Source organism: Carya illinoinensis, chromosome 10 (genome assembly GCF_018687715.1).
Source record: "Carya illinoinensis cultivar Pawnee chromosome 10, C.illinoinensisPawnee_v1, whole genome shotgun sequence".
In the NCBI taxonomy this organism is placed as follows: domain Eukaryota; kingdom Viridiplantae; phylum Streptophyta; class Magnoliopsida; order Fagales; family Juglandaceae; genus Carya; species Carya illinoinensis.
In genome coordinates this window covers 24,024,812-24,042,127 of record NC_056761.1, presented here as the reverse complement: position 1 = coordinate 24,042,127, position 17,316 = coordinate 24,024,812, and the positions used below count along the sequence as shown (strand labels likewise).

General features: G+C 33.8%; 1 pseudogene; it reads left to right on the top strand.

Annotated features, from left to right (window-relative positions):
- Positions 1 to 3,204: 3,204 nt before the first annotated feature.
- On the top strand, positions 3,205 to 10,993 carry LOC122278572 (annotated as a pseudogene).
- The last annotated feature ends 6,323 nt before the right edge of the window (positions 10,994 to 17,316 follow it).

Here is a 17,316-nt window from a genome sequence, read left to right as displayed (position 1 = left end):
CACAGCAGCCAGTTTGGTCATTAACCTCTTAACCACAGAAAACTATGTTATCTGGTCTAAAGCCATGCAATGAGCACTCAGGGCCAAGAAAAAGATTGGTTTCGTTAATGGAAATATCAAAAGGCCTACAAGTCAGGATAATCCCCTCATGAAGGCTTGGGAATGCTACAATGACGTAGTGGTATCCTGGATTCACAACTCAATAAGCAGCTCTGAGAGAACCAGCTTGGTCTTTGTTGATGATGCTTATGCTATCTGGAATGAGCTGCGAGACAGGCTATCACAACAAAATGGGCCACGTATTTTTCAATTGAAGAAATATTTGGCAAGCCTCTCACAAGGAGATGACTCAGTAAGCACTTACTTTGGAAAACTCAAGACCATTTGGGATGAACTAATTCTATATGACCCTATGCTTGAATGTAGTTGTGGCCAACTGAAGATCCTACTGGAAAGGTACCAAAGGGACTGTTTCATCCAGTTCCTTATAGGCCTAAGTGACTACTACTCTAATACTAGGGACCAGATCATGCTAATCGAACCTATGCCTACATTGAACAGGGTTTTCTCCATGATTCAACAACAAGAGAAACAACACCAGATGATTTTTGGTAACCCTTCTCTTGACCTTATGGCCATGTTCACTAAAGGGAATTTTGGCAACTTTAAATTTGCAAACAAGCATGAGAGGCCTTATTGAACACATTGTAAGATGCAAGGACACACTTTAGATACCTGTTTTAAGGCTAGAAATGCCAAGATTCCTGTATATAGTCACTATCATATGAATAGACACTTGGTAGACAAATGCTACAAGCTGCATGGGTACGCACCAGGGCATAAACTACATAATAAAGGGAAGGAGTGCTTTCATTGCTCAATCAAACATTCTAGTTGAAGTAGATCAAGATGAAGGGAGTGATGATAAAATGGCACTCACCAAAGGACAATATCAACAACTTCTTGCTTTGTTGCAGCAAAAGGATATCTCAATCAAGTCTCTTGTAGGGCAACATCAGACCATCTTTCCCAATGTAGCAAACACAGCCAATATTTCCAAGATGTCTAATATATATATATATTTTTGCCTCTCAGCACATACGTAGAAACCTTCTAGTTTTTCTAGTGTTCCTTGGATTTTGGACACGGGTGCAACTGACCACATAATTTCCAACCTTTCATTTTTCAACACAGTCACTGCAAATGCACTTTGCTCAGTTCATCTTCCCAATGGTGAAACTGTACCTATCACACATATAGGAGCATTTAGAATTACTGAGCACATTATTTTGCATAATGTGCTTTGTGTCCCATCATTGTCCTTTAATCTATTGTCTGTTAGAAAAATTGCTAAGGAACTTGCTTGTTGCCTTGTATTTCTGTCAAACTATTGTTTTCTACAGGACCTTTTGTCATGGACCACGATTAAGATGGGTGAAACTAAGGATGGATTGTACCACCTGTTGACAATGAAAGTCTCTCCCTCAGCATTGATGACTACCCTTTCAAAGCTTTCCACGAAAGATAGTTTTATTTCTGCTTCTGCCATGAATAACATTTGTGTTTCAAACCTTTGGCATCGTCACCTAGGCCATGTTTCAGATTCTAGGTTATCTTTAATCAATGATCCTATTGTACAAAACTCTCTACCTTCTAATGAAAAAGTGCCTTGCTGTGTGTTTCCTATGGCCAAGCAACATAGGCTACCTTTTCCTCAGCTCTCATTGTTCTTCTAATAGCTTTGAGATTGTTCACTTTGATCTTTGGGGGCCTTCTTCAAATAGTGCTTATGATGGCACTCGTTTTTTCCTCACTATTGTGGATGACTTTTCTCGAACCACTTGGGTTTATCTCCTTAAGAACAAATCTGACACAAGACAGTGCATAGAGTCCTTTTTCAACTTGGTTGAGACCCATTTTGGAACTAAAATTAAAACTATGAGTGACAATGGTGCTGAGTTTCAAATAAAAGATTTTTTCAACAATAAAGGTATAATTCATCAAAGGAGTTGTGTCCGAAAACCTCAACAAAATGGCATTGTTGAGGGAAAACATTAATGTCTTTTGAATGTTACAAGGACTTTAAGATTTCAATCTAAAATCACTCTCAAGTATTGGAATGAATGCATTCTTACTGCCACCTACATCATAAATAGAATTCCAGCCCCTTTGCTTAACAATAAGACACCTTATGAGACTATTTTTCAAACCAAACTAACCTATGAACACATGAGAATTTTTAGTTGCCTTTCCTTTGCCTCCACTCTATCTCAGGGCAAAAAGAAGTTTGATCCTAGGGGAAGGAAGTGTGTTTTTCTAAGCTATCCCTTTAGAGTGAAGGGTTACAAATTACTTGACCTCAAGAGCAAGAGTGTGTTTTTGTCTAGGGATGTCATTTTCCACGAGTATGTCTTTCCCTTTCAAGAGGATTCATCTCCACAGTAGCTGTCCATGCCTACCACTAAGCAGTTTTTTTACTCCTCTTTGGCTGAAAATTCTCCTCACTATACTAGTCCTTCTAGCCATGACCAGGGACCAACTCTTCAACCACCAAATTCTAAACACCTCCAAATCAAAAATCACCCTCTCCCTTCATCAAGACCATCATATCTTCCTGACAACACTTGTAGCCCTGATGTTACCACTTCAGACCTTTCACCTACACCTACAAGTTCTGAAGACATCCAACCTATACACTTTCCTGCTTATACTGATCAAGTTTTACAATCTCCACCACGAAAATTAGTCAGAACTAAGAAAGCACATCAGTACCTTCAAGACTATCACTGCTAGTAGGTGACCCTTGGTTCCTCCTTCCACTCTATGGATCAGACATTCCCACCCTCTCCAGGTACACCATTTCCTTTGCCTCATACTTTATCCTATAAAAAATTCTCCCCTAATTTTCAAGCTTTTTCCACCTCCATTTCCACTCAAATTGAGCCACAGACCTATAGCCAAGTTGTTAAAGATCTTAATTGGTGCAAAACTATGGAAGCTTAGTTAACAGCTTTAGAGTTGAACAACACTTGGGTCATTTCTGACTTACCACCAAGGAAGGTTCCGATTGATTGTAAGTATGTTTATAAGGTGAACTGCAACTCAAATGGGACAATTGAGAGGTTAAAAGCTCGATTTGTTGCAGAAGGATATACGCAATAACAAGGGATAGACTACCATGAAACATTTTCTCCAATTACTAAGATGGTCACAGTAAGAAGTCTGCTTTCCATAGCTACAGTTAAGGGTTGGCAATTACGTCAATTTGATGTAAACAATGCCTTCTTCCATGGAGACTTAGAAGAGGAAACTTATATGCAAAAACCTCCAGGAAACAACAAAGGAAGACCATATCAGGTATGCAAACTACAGAAGAGTTTTTATGGCTTGAAGCAAGCCTCGAGACAATGGTATTCTAAGCTTTCAACTGCATTGCTCGAGTTTGGTTTTAAGTAATCAAAGGCTGACTATAGCCTTTTCACAATGAGAGGAACTAACTCATTTGCTACATTATTAGTGTATGTGGATGATATTAGAATTTGTTGCCCTCATGAAAAACTTCCTGCATCAGAAATTCAAAATGAAGGACTTGGGTCACTTAAGGTACTTACTTGCGATCGAAGTGGCTCAATCCTCCAAAGGAATCCACATTTGCCAAAGGAAGTATGCTCTTGATGTCCTTACAGACTCGGGCAGCCTTGGTTCAAGGCCTGTTAAGGTCCTTATGGATTAAAGCACTAAACTAAGCAAAGGCACTGGCCAAATGTTTTCTGACCCAGCAATATATAGAAGGCTCATTGGTCGATTATTTTATTTAACAATTACAGAACCTAACATCTCTTATAGTGTGCAGAATTTGAGCCAATTCATGGATTGTTCAACTCACATTAACCTAATTGCAACACGAAAGGTTCTAAGGTACATAAAAGGAGCACCTGGTCAAGGGATTTTGTTCTCTTCCTCAGCTGAACTTCAACTGTCAGCATATTGTGATTCAGATTGAACCTCCTACCCAACACTTGGAGATCAGTCACTAGGTATTGTGTGTTCCTTGGGAGTTCTTTGATATCTTGGAGGTCCAAGAAGCAATCCATTGTGTGACGATCTTCTGCTGAAGTAGAATATAGAGCCATGACTACAACTTGTTGTGAAGTGACCTAGATAAAGTATCTTCTCATAGATTTACAAGTATCTCATGTACAAGCTGCCACTCTTTATTGTGATAACCAAGTAGCTTTGCACATTGCATCTAACCTTGTATTCCATGAACGGACCAAACATATTGAGCTAGACTATCATCTCATTAGGGATAAGATATTAGAGGGCAGTATTCAGACTGCTCACATTTCTACTACGATGTAGTTAACTGATGTGTTTACTAAGGCACTTCTTGCTTATCTCATCGACTCACAACTCTACAAGATGGGAGTAGTCAATTACTACTCTCCATCTTGTTAGAGGCTATTGGAACATGATAGTGAGAATGTAACCAAGGAAAGCACAACATAGAAGATGGCCTCGTCAGATGCAGTCACTTGAGCATAATGGTGCATGGCTGTACCAATGTCAAGGACATTTTTTCTCTGAAATTTTCATTCTTTGTAGTGGAGCCATTAGTCATTTTCCTTGTCTTTTATTCAAATTTGTCTGTATATAGAGGTAGCTACTGCACAGCAACACATACAGTTGTCTTCTTGTTTTCTTTAAATTTCCATAGCTTCCATTTCCATTTTGAAGCTGCTTTCCCTTCTCACGTTTCTCTTCTATCTTCTTTTGCTTCCCAACTGCTACTCTGCACCTTGTTTTCTTACATATCATCCCTCTACATCACACACCATGCATATTTTTTTTATTTTTTATTTTTTTTCTCTTACTAGATTTGTGGTGCATGGATGATTAGAAGAATTTAATTAGTTTTGAAAAAATAAAACAAATAAATTAAAATAAATATGGAATATGGTGCATGGTATATGGTATATTGAGATAATGAGTAGCAAAACTCATATACGTCACAGGACTAGCTCTTCCACTAAGCAACTAATTAGACAGCTGCCTAGCTATGACTTTTAGTGGAAGAAGGCCCGCCAAATAAAATCTTTCAATCATCAAGAATAATATCTCAATAAGGAGAAATTGACTGGGTCACGAGAGAATATCAAAATATTGAATAAATCTTATGTCATTTGCAATATCTTTAATTGATTTTCATGTTTCTCTCTTTTTTCTTTTCATTATCTTTTATCGAGTAATCTGCTTGCTGTTGTATTTTTTTTTTTTTTCTTGTGCTGAATCTCACAATTGATTGACCTCTAATTACCAAAAACATACTAAAATACTTCATTAGCATGAGTTTTTGTTATCCTCTTTTTCTTCATAAAAAGAAAAAAACTAGCATATTTTTTTTTTTTTTTTTTTTGTTCTTTTGGAGCAGTTTTTATGATTTTGTTTCTAAATAATATGTTATTGTTAGAATTTTGTTTGGATTTCTTTGATGATGAAGAAACTTTTTGCTTTTGTTCTATCTGTTTTTCATTTCTAGTATTGGTGTTGAGACATGAAGTATGATTCCAAATTCTCACCACTTCTCCACATAATATTAATTATTTTACATACCATCATCCTATGTACGTGTGCATTTATTTTCTATCATTATCAGTTTAATATATGTTATAAAAAAACATAAATAGCAAAATCTAATTGTAAATTGTTCATATAAGGTTTTCATATAATCATTTGAAGATGTAGGAACCCACTTTTTGTTTTCTAGCTACAATCTATTGAGCTATAGCCATGTACGTATGTTCATTAGTTGCATGATTTTTTTTTTTGGTCCTATTTTTGACGAGATGATCGCTGTCTTGACGTGATCTCACGATCATTCAAACTAATTCAAGATATAAGAGGGAAGAAGATAAAGGTTGATGGGCTTGATGCAGTAAAGGGTCCCGTAGTTCATGATGTTTTAACAAATTAACATAACTCTATAAGACAGATAGTGTTATTTTATAATAAAAATAAATTTATAATATAATGTTTCATATTAAGTCATATCAATTAATTATGAATAGTATAATCTTTTTATGATTAAATAATTTCTCAAAAAATAAATATATAAAATGAAATGAAAATTATTTACACACGACACATTTTATAACACTTTATATACAGCTATGTTTTAAATGAAGGGTATATATTTTTATAAAATCACTTATAAAATTAGCATCTCTTTATAAAAATATTTTCATCTTAAAACATAATTGTGAAATGTGTTATATCATATATGGGTATCATGCATTGAAGAACAATTCTAGATATAGTTATAATGTACAAGTGTTGTCCACTCCAATTGAAAAAGAGTTAGATCTATTATTAAAAAAATATATTTTTTAATATAAATCTAATATTTATTTGCTTTTTTTAATAAAAGTGCACGATATTTACACATTTTAATCTAGCATTTTTCATGGTTGAAATTTACATTTTTAGCATCAATTTTGGTGGCGACAAAAATGAATTGGTCGCAAAAACCTTATATTCTTGTATGTGATCTCTAGGGTTTTCCCATTTTGTTGGGCTCAAGAAAATTAAAAACACAAGAAAATAGAACCGTAAAGAAATGAATAAAATATTATGACAATGTTATAACTTATAAGCTTTCATTCTCTCGTGAAAGTCCGTGCATGAAATGTCTCTCGGATTTTTCGTTATCCTATATATGGTTCACAGTGAAATAAATTAAACATTATAGAAAAATAATACAAGTTAAATATAAATTTTTCATATCAATAAATATGATTTAAGATGATAAAATTTAAAATATATAACAATATTCTTCGAATAATAAATATAATCACAATAAATATAGATCTTTATTCTTTTTTAATATGCAACTTCATTCCTTTCTTATCCTATTAACAGTTGCGTAATTTGTGCCAGATCCATTGTCAGAGAAAAGAAGTAGCAACTTCTATATTCCAAAGGATGAATCCTTCTCAGAAGTAAAGCAGCTAACATTCTCCGTAAAGGCATTATCCTTTGTTTAATTTGCATGCATTACTTTTCATTGACATTGAACTCGGATTCCCTTAGTTCACGGCCATAGATTCACTTTTCAACGAGGGGGTAGACTTGCCTCCTCCTTATAAGAAAGCAGAAAACGAAGTATCCCTACTCAACATCCTGCCTAGGCTTGTCAAGGCTATTACTAACGCCCAAGATGATGTGTTGCGATTTGAGACCCCAAAAACAATGGATAGTAAGAAAACAAACACCTAAACTTATGTTTGATCCTCTCATCCTAAGCAATCTTTTTTCAAATTGTTTTTTATTTTGGCACGTGTAGGAGACAAGTTCTTTAGGTTTAGGGATGAGGAATTTGCCAGGCAAACTCTTGCGGGTCTTAACCCCGCGTATAGCATACGGTTGGTCACGGTATGAATTGCAGTCATTTACAATGACAGATCTTGATGAATAAATCAGAATTAAAATAACTCTGTCTAGAAATAATAAAATGATGACAATATTATATATTTATCAACTATTAGACCAAATCTTGTTTTCTCAAAAACAAAAATCTAATTAATCAAAGACTAATGGACAATATTATATACCATATCAGTAAATTAGACTTAGGAGTTAGATGGAGATGTAGTATAACACATGCACACATCTACAATGCATAAATTTTCAATTATGTTACATATAGTTACTTTTGCGTATTTTATGTGCACTCCGCTAGTTTGGCGGAACTCAGTATTTATTTTATATTATAAAAAAAAACAAGTAGCCAATCACATCAGTGGAATGTGCAAGGAGTACACAAAAATGACTCCACATAAAATTTTTGATAAATTTTAGCATTATATATATATTTGAAAGTAAATACAAGAAAAAATAGTTTAGCAAGATGGTCTATTACTATGGCTTAACATAATTAATGATGATCAAACATGTCACGATGAACTAGAATATACAAGTACTCATTTGTAGATTTTTATTTCCGTATACTAAACTTCTTTTTAAAAAAATCATGATTTAGGAATGGCCCTTGAAGAGTAAACTTGACCCAAATATTTACGGCCCTCAAGAATCAGCAATCACTACAGAAATGACTGAGCAAGAAATCAAAGGCTTTTGTTCTGCCAAGGAGGTAACTAACACCAGAACATAGAAATGATAACTTGCACGTGATATATGGTGATAAAAATTATGACCCCTTAATTCTTATAGAGAATAACCTCAGACAGGCTAATCCGTTTTCATCCATATAATAGAGTCCAATTAAAAGATGCCACGTACACCATACACGGGTTGGCCTGCGGTATGCATTTCATAGGATTTTTTTTCTTCTCAGTCTGCACACCTCCCCCCCCCCCCCCTGCGTCCCCCTCTTCTCCTGCTAAAACAAAATTAGTTTTCCCCCACCCTCGTTGGTCTGTGCCCCCCCTCTCTATTTTTCCCTTCGTTTGCCTCTAACTGCAGGTTTTTTTTTAAGGCATGGGATTGATTTTAATCGTGTAAATTTTCAAGTGAGTGCGATGTTTCTGTTTTTCTTTTTCAAAACTGTGCTATCCATTGTTCCTGGGAACGTGAACCAAATGTGTGTGGATTTGCATGTATCTTGGGCGTATTCAAGGAGTATTGTTACAAGGTGTGAATTATTTTCACGGATATGTTGTTACTCGTGCATGAAGCAACCTCAGGAAATTCATGAAGTTGTAGATTTTTTTTGATGTAGCTATCAAATAATAATTTTGATTTGGGTTGTTTAGAAGTCTAATAGCCAGTTTTTCTTTTTAATCAAAATCATTTATATGGGTGTTTTAATTTATCGAATTCTTTGAGTACTAAGTAATAACAAGTGGGGGAGTAGTAGAGTTATCTGAATTAATATTCCCCGATCGTCGCTGTGGAGGTGATGAAGTAGGAGGAATGGAAGGCAGCTGTTGCGATGGGGTGCAATGGGGCTAGCAGCGTATGGCATGCAGGATTCGGGTAGATATATGCAAGTAGGTGTAAACCACTTACTTGGCAGAGAGAAGGGGGGCAGGGGCGAAGGTCGCATCTTGGGAAGATGGAGAGAGAGAGAGAGAGAAGTTTACGGTTTCGGCTCCAGAGGAAAGAAAGGGAGATAGAAAGAGTGGGTTTTCGGTTCCCAATTATCCCCTGCATCGCACAGTAGTGGATTTAAAATTAACCACTTACTTGGTAAATTTTGATTGGTCTCCGTTGTTCTCCATTTATAGGAGTATCCGGTCTGAAGCGTTTCTAATTCTTATAATTAACCATCTATCGTTCAAATATAAATGTTGTGTTATTTTTAACTATACATTAATCATGCATGCCATATGTTAGAAGAAGTTGTACATTTTAGACTACCATGATCTACTGTTACCCTATGTGAGCAAAGTAAGAAAAATTAAAGGCACAACTTTCTATGGATCACGGACACTCTTCTTTCTTACCCCTGAGGGCACGTTAAGATCGTTGGCCATTGAGCTAACTTGGCCACCAATCAATGGAAAACCACAGTGGAGAGAAGTTTTCACACCCAGTTGGGATGCTATAGGTGTCTGGATATGGAGGCTTGCCAAAGCTCATGTACTAGCCCACAACTCCAGTTATCACCAACTTGTCAGTCATTGGTATACCTTCCCCGTCCCTTAACCCAAGTAGCTTGTATTTACATATGCCAATACTTGTTCTATCCATGCACTAAAAAATCAATTAATTTTTATCAATCTGAGAAAAATATATATTTTGGAATGAGTTTTGTTCAACAAACAATACTATAAAACATGAAAAAGAATGCACATGTACAAATAAATTGCTAACAAGTTGTATTCTTTTATCTAGTCAATTTCAGGCTAAGAACTCATTATCGTACAGAACCTTACATAATTGCAACAAACAGACAACTTAGTGTGATCCACCCAATCCATAGACTATTGCTCCCTCATTTTTGGTACACTATGGAGATTAATGCTCTCGCTCGAGAAGCTCTCATCAATGCTCGAGGGATTATTGAGAGTTCATTCTCACCCGAAAAAGTATTCAATGGAATTTAGCTCTGTCGCTTATGACCAGTAGTGGCAATTCAACCTTGAGGCACCACTACCAGTAGATTTAGTTAACAAGTGATTTATGATTAACATTTCCTTATTTAAGTTTAATCAAAGTAATCAAGAGGAATATTATGCATTGGTAAATATAATAAACATTATAGCCAATATGATCAATCTCCAAATATATTCACTAATTTCTTGACTTCACTACTTGCTAGGGGACTTGCTACTGAAGATCCAACTGCTCCACATGGACTAAAGCTAACAATTGAGGACAATCCCTTTGCCAATGATGGCCTTCTCCTTTGGGACACCATCAAAGAGTGGGTTAGTGACTATGTCAATTACTATTATCCTAATCTGGCAGCCATAAAGTCTGATCAAGAGCTACAAGAATGGTGGACAGAAATTCGAACAATTGGCCATGGTGACAAAAAGGATGAACTCAATACCCCAAAAGACCTTATACAAATCATCACACACAATTGTATGGGTGACTTCTGGTCACCATGCAACTGTGAACTTTGGACAATACATCTACGCTGGTTATTTCCCAAATCGGCCTACCATTGCAAGGAACAAGATACCCTCTGAAGAACCTTCTAATGAATTTTGGACCAACTTCATGAGAAAGCCTGAAAGTGCACTCTTACAATGCTTCCCTTCACAAATTCAATCAACAAAAGTCATGGGCTGAGAATCCATATATAAATGCTACATTTGAGATATTTAATGGGAGATTGAAGCAGCTTGAAGGGATTATTGATCAAAGGAGTGCCAATAGGGACTTGAAGAATAGAAGTGGGGCTAGGGTAGTGCCATATGAGCTTTTGAAACCCTTTTCTGAACCTGGAGTGACTAGAAAGGGAGTTCCTTATAGCATTTCCATTTGCAATGGAAAATACATATTTAAGAATGTTGTTTCATAAGTTATAAAGAGCTTATGCGAGTTGTTATATTTCAAAAAATAATACTATGGGGTGAACTATATATATTTTTTAAATTTTGAATCAAACCTAAAAAGATTTAGTGACAAAAAATTAACCAATGCGTGCAACACCAAATAACCACTTTAAAGAACTATTAACACACCCGGTTAATGCAACATGATCTTCAACAACCATTGACATGTTTATTATTAATATAAAAAAAGGTCATGTCTCACATGAGTAATTCTCTATATCAACTGTTTGGAACTCCACCAGTACACTATTGGACTGGTCTGGACTTCACTACTACTAATACTAGGCCTAAAAACCGACCTCATCAGTTTGGTTTTGTGCAAAAATCTAAACCGACCAATCACATATATTGGGGGAGGAAACCGGTCGAAACTGACCATGTAAGGGGGTAAAACCAGCCAGACTAGTTGTCAACCAGTTCATGGTCGGTTTATCAGTTTAGGCCGGTTTGGGATTTTTTAAAATCCAATTCAACCTCTTTTTGGGCTCAATTCATTATTCAAGATCATCAACCTCTTTACTGATACAAGACTGATAGTGGGTAGGTTATCAGAAAATACTCCTCAATGAGTGAAATAAGAACAATACAACGCAAACTATATCTCTCTCAAAATGAACAAGGTTTAAGGCTCAATGCTTAGAGAAGAGAGAATGAAAGCTTTGAATGAATGTAATATGCTCTTGGTGTTGTAAATGTGAAGTTCTCAAATGATTTATTTATAGCCATATGAGACTTCATATTAAAATTTAAAAATATTCACATGTCAAATACAACATCATTCATTTTTTTCAAAAAAATTCAAATTAAAGTTTCTTCTTTCTCATTTGTCAAAGACAACATCATTCACTTTTCAAAAATTTTAAATCTAATTTTTTTACTTTTCGCATATGATAAAAGGAGTACACTTTACTTTTCAAAATTTTCAAACAAAATTATTTACCTTTTGCATAAATCAAAAAGAGCATCAATCACTTTTGAAAATATTCAAATAAAGCATACACATGTGAAAGTCATCTTTAATATTTTTAAAATTTTCAAACAAAATCATATACTTTTTGCATAGGTAAAAAAAACATCATTCACTTTTGAAAATTTTCAAATAAAGCATGCACATGTGAAAGATGACAATCAATTATTTTTAATATTTTCAAAATTCAAACATTTAATCATGTCATGTACATGTGAAAAATGACAATCAATCATCTTTTAAAATTTTAAAATTTAATTTTTAAAATATTCATGCACATTTGGAAAATGTATTTTAATGCTTTATGATAAAATATTAATTTTGAGCCTTAATCTTAATTTCAAATTTTTAAGAGATTTACAACATTACTCTATGAGTTTTAATGTAAACTTGTTCCCTTCTTGCTCATGTTTGGTTCCTTGATATGCTTGACTTCAATGTGTAGATAACTTGAGCTTGAGACTCCTTTATTCTTCGAATTTATTGATTATCATCAAAATCCATGTGTAGATATATAATTATACGAAACTTGAAACATTTGGTTCAACAATCTCTCCCTTTTTTATGATGACAAATACTTGATAGAATATGAAACTTGTATTAATACTTAAGCTCCCCCTGAGAATATGCATTAGTTTTTCACACAAAAGTATAAATATAATTTCAAGCATATATAACAAGTTTAGCAATTCAAACAATGTTAATGTTTTAGTCTAAAACTTCTCCCCCTTTTGGCATCATTAAAAAGAATCTGTAGTAAGTAAATGAACTGAAGAAAATGGTGCATTAGTAGAAACTGTAGATAGTTGAAAAATCGGAGCCGCCCGTGACCCGACAAGTGTGGCTAGAGATTTGAACAATCATCTGATGTTGTATCCAAACAAGATTGTCTGAGTTTCTATAAAAAAATGACCATTTTCACCCATTTGATACCCTAAAAAATTAGTCTTAAAGTTCATCCAATTCGCATAAAATCTTATTCTCATCTCTATAACTCATCTGCATTCTTTCAATATTCTTGCTTTAAGCCTTCAGTTCTTTTCTCAATGGCTCATTCTTCTAACATTTCTCTAGATCCATCCATGAGGTATTCTACACTTCAACCTCCCGTCCTTTCTGTAGCTGCCATTGGTGCCATGTTGCAGTAAAAAAATAATAATTTGGCTAATAAGTTAGACTCCGACGCTATCTACGATTTGGTGAGTCTCGGGACTCGCTACTCCTCCTCTATAGTTGCTTTTTCCTAGCGGCTACAAGCCAGAAACCATGAGGTTGAAAAGCTTAAAGAACAAATTGTTGTACTTCAATGAATTGTTTAACAATTGAAATCCCTATTGGATTCTTCATTTCGCTTGCCAGTTCCCATGGATAGAAATGACATGATATTGTATGAAGAGAATGAGCGTCTCAAACATGAGGCTAAGAACCTCAAGTTTATGTAAAAGTATTTATAAAAAATCTCTCTCTATTTTTATTGACTCTGGTCTATCTTTTAAGAGATATTCATAGCATGCATCATACCCATTTCTCTTCTGAACATACAGAATCTATCTTTCGGTAAAGGTTTTGTGAAAATATCTACTAACTGATCGTGTGTGTTTGTGAACTCTAGTACTATATTGTCTTTCTGCACATGATCAGAAGAAAATGATATCTTATTTCAATATGTTTAGTTCTAGAATATTGTATTGGGTTCTTTGAAAGATTTATAACACTTGTATTATCACATTTGATTGGAATGTGATTATACATGAATTTAAAATTTTCAAGTTGTTGCTTCATGTAAATAACTTGAGCACAACAACTACCCGCAATAACATATTCTACCTTGGCAGTAGATAATGCAACAAAATTTTATTTTTTACTAAACTAGGAAACTAGTGCATGACCTAAGAAATGACATGCTCCAGTAGTGCTTTTTGATCAATTTTGCAACCACCATAATCTGCATCTGTGTAGCTGATTAGATCGAAAAATGTGTGTTTAAGGTACCATAACCCTAGGTCAATTGTACCACTAAGATATTTAAGAATGCGCTTAACTGTATTTAAATGTGATTCTTTTGGAGATGATTGAAAGCGTGCACATAAGCACACACTAAACATAATTCTGGTCTACTGGCTTTCAAATATAATAAGCTACTAATCATACCTCGATATACCTTCAAGTCAACTGTCTTACCAGTTTCATCTTTATCAAGTTTAATGGATGGATTCATTGGTGTTCCAATTTCCTTAGCACATTCCATCTCAAACTTCTTGAGTAATTCCTTAATATATTTTGATAGATTGATCAATCTTTTACTTTTTTCTTACTTAATTTGCAATCCGAAAAAGAATGTAAGTTCCCCCATCATACTCATTTCAAATTCTTCCTGCATAGTCTTAGCAAAAACTTGTCACATATTTTCATTAGTAGCATCGAATATTATATCATTAATATAAATTTGAATCAAAAGAATATCATCATTTTCGTGTTTAATAAAAAGAGTTGTATCGATTTTTCCTCTTGAAAAACCTTTTTTAATTAAGAAACCACTGAGTCTCTCGTAACAAGCTCTAGGAGCTTGTTTGAGTCCATAGAGTGCTTTTGTGAGTTTGAAAACATGATTTAGAGAAATATGATTTTCAAAACCTAGAGGTTGCTCAACATATACATCTTCATTTATAAAACCATTTAAGAAAGTACTTTTAACATCCATTTGAAAAAGTTTGAAATTTTTATAACAAGCATATGCGAGTAACATTCAAATAGCTTCTAATCTTGCAACTGGTGTATATGTCTCATCATAATCGATTCCTTCTTCTTGATTGAAACCTTGGGCTACAAGTCAAGCCTTATTTCTAGTAATGACTCCAGACTCATCATTCTTATTTCTAAAATCACATTTTTTTCCAATAATAGTATGCTTTTTGGGTCTAGGAACGAGTACCCAAACATCATTTCTTTCAAATTGATTCGGCTTTTCTTGCATAGCTAGAATCCAAGATTCATCAAGAAGTGCTTCGTCAATATTTTTGGGTTCAATCTGAGATAGAAAAGCAATATGATTGCAAATATTTCTAAGATCATTTAAGAAAATTTGTTTTTGGTAAACCTCTTGCAAGATCATTTTTTGAAAGTTTGGAAATAAGTTCCATATTGGCATGACCCAATCTTCTATGCCATAGTCAACTAGTTTCATTTTGAGCTGAAAAACAAATAGCATCTTGTGAGGTAATTTCTTCAAAATCGATTGTATAAACATTGTTGCTTCTAAAAGCAATAAAACAAACATTGCAATCATGATCATTCAAAATAATGCACTTATCCATTTTGAAAGTAATTGTAAATCCTTTATCACATAATTGACTTATACTCAAAAGATTATGTTTTAGACTTTCAACAAGTAGAACGACTTCAATTATGAGAGAAGATTCATTACTAATTTTACTTATTCTCACGATCTTCCATTTCGAGTTATTTCCAAATCTCACGTGTCATTCTTCTTTAGATTTAAGATCAAAGAACTTAATCTTGTCTCCCGTCATCTGTCTTGAACATCCACTATCTAAAAACCATTTGTTTTTACTTGTGGAGGATTTTATGCATACTTATAAAAACAATTAAAATGATTTTTCTTGGTACATAAATTCTTTGGGTCATTCATCTATTAGTATTAGAATAAACAAGATTTTTAGGTATCCATATAATCCTAATAGTCATTATATACTTTTTTCTAATAGGACAAGCATGATAATTATGATCATTTCTATTATAAAAATTGCAAATAGTATGTGACATATACGAAGAACTTGAATGATTATAATAGTATCTTTCTTTGATAAAATTATTTTTATGAAAAGAATTTTGAATACTAGACTTTGATGTAGAAGGATTATCAAAGAAGTTTTTATAAGATTTGTATTTTTATTTTAGCATATATCCCAAGACTACCTTGTCAAAAACACATCTTTGACTACTAAAAAGTTTTTCAAATTTTTTTTTTCTATTCGTAAAGTTTTCAAAAATATTTTCTAAGTCAATTTTCTTTTTTTTCAACTCAAGATTAAACGATGCTTTCTTTTTTTAAAACATCAATTTCGTTTGTTAAAGAAGAATTTTTTGTTTCAAAACAGTATACTTGATACCCAATTTTTCAAGTTCCTCATATACTTCTTCTAAAATATTTTGCAATTCTTCATATGAAGGATATTCAATATTATCAAGATTTATTATCTCGATGTCATATTTAGCCATAAGACAAAGATTTGATGATTTTTCGTTGCTTGCTTCACTATCTGAGCTACTTGAATCATCATCTTATGTAGCTTTCATTACTTTTTTGTCCTTGTTTCGATCTTTTTTTAGCAGAGAACAATCTGGCTTGATATGACTAGGCTTATTGCATTTATAACAAATTAAAGTGTCATTTTTACCTGAATCTTTCTTGGAAAACTTTTTGAATGATTTCCTTGGAGGAGCTTTATCTTTCATTTAAGAACATCTTAATTCTTCTTGTTATCATCGCAACTTCTTCATCTTTGTTGTTATTTTCCTCATTTTCATCACTTTCACTTTCATGAGGAACATCTTTAAGTGCCAAGCTCTTCTTTGGCTTTCCTTCTTCTTCTCCTCTTTTCAATGTGAACTCATGGGTGATAAGTGACCAGATGAGTTCATTCACTTCGAGCTTCTTGAGGTCTCTAGCTTCAAGAATCGCTATCAATTTCGATTTCCAGTATTTTGGTAAAGAGTTGAGAAATTTCTTACTATTTCCACCTTGGAATAAACTTTGCCAAGAGCTGTCAAGTTATTTATGATGTTAGTAAAACGAGTATACATACTATAAATAGATTCATCATCATGCATCTTAATTATTTCATATTCATGAGTAAGAATATAAATTTTTTATTCATTGACTTGTGAAATTCCTTCGTAAGTAACTTCCAAGTTATTCCAAATTTCATTTGCGTCAGCGCAACTCATTATTCTATTAAACTTATTTCCATTGAGAGCATTATATAACAAATTCATACTAGTTAAATTCAATGTATTAAGTCTATCGTTTTTACGATCAAACTTTTCTTCTTCTTTTTGTACCTTTACTCCATCAACTACGTTTGTTGGAATATAAGGTCCATTTACAATACATTTCCAGATTTTTCTACTTTGAGTCTTGAAATTTCCAATGTACCCCTGTAAAATCATAAAATTGTCTACCAATTTCCTTGAACAAATAGGTTAGATCTCAATTATCAAGATTATGAAACGAATCAAATACTTTAAAATAAATAATCAAACTTGCAAGACACAAGGATTGGTTACGAAGGGAAACCCTTT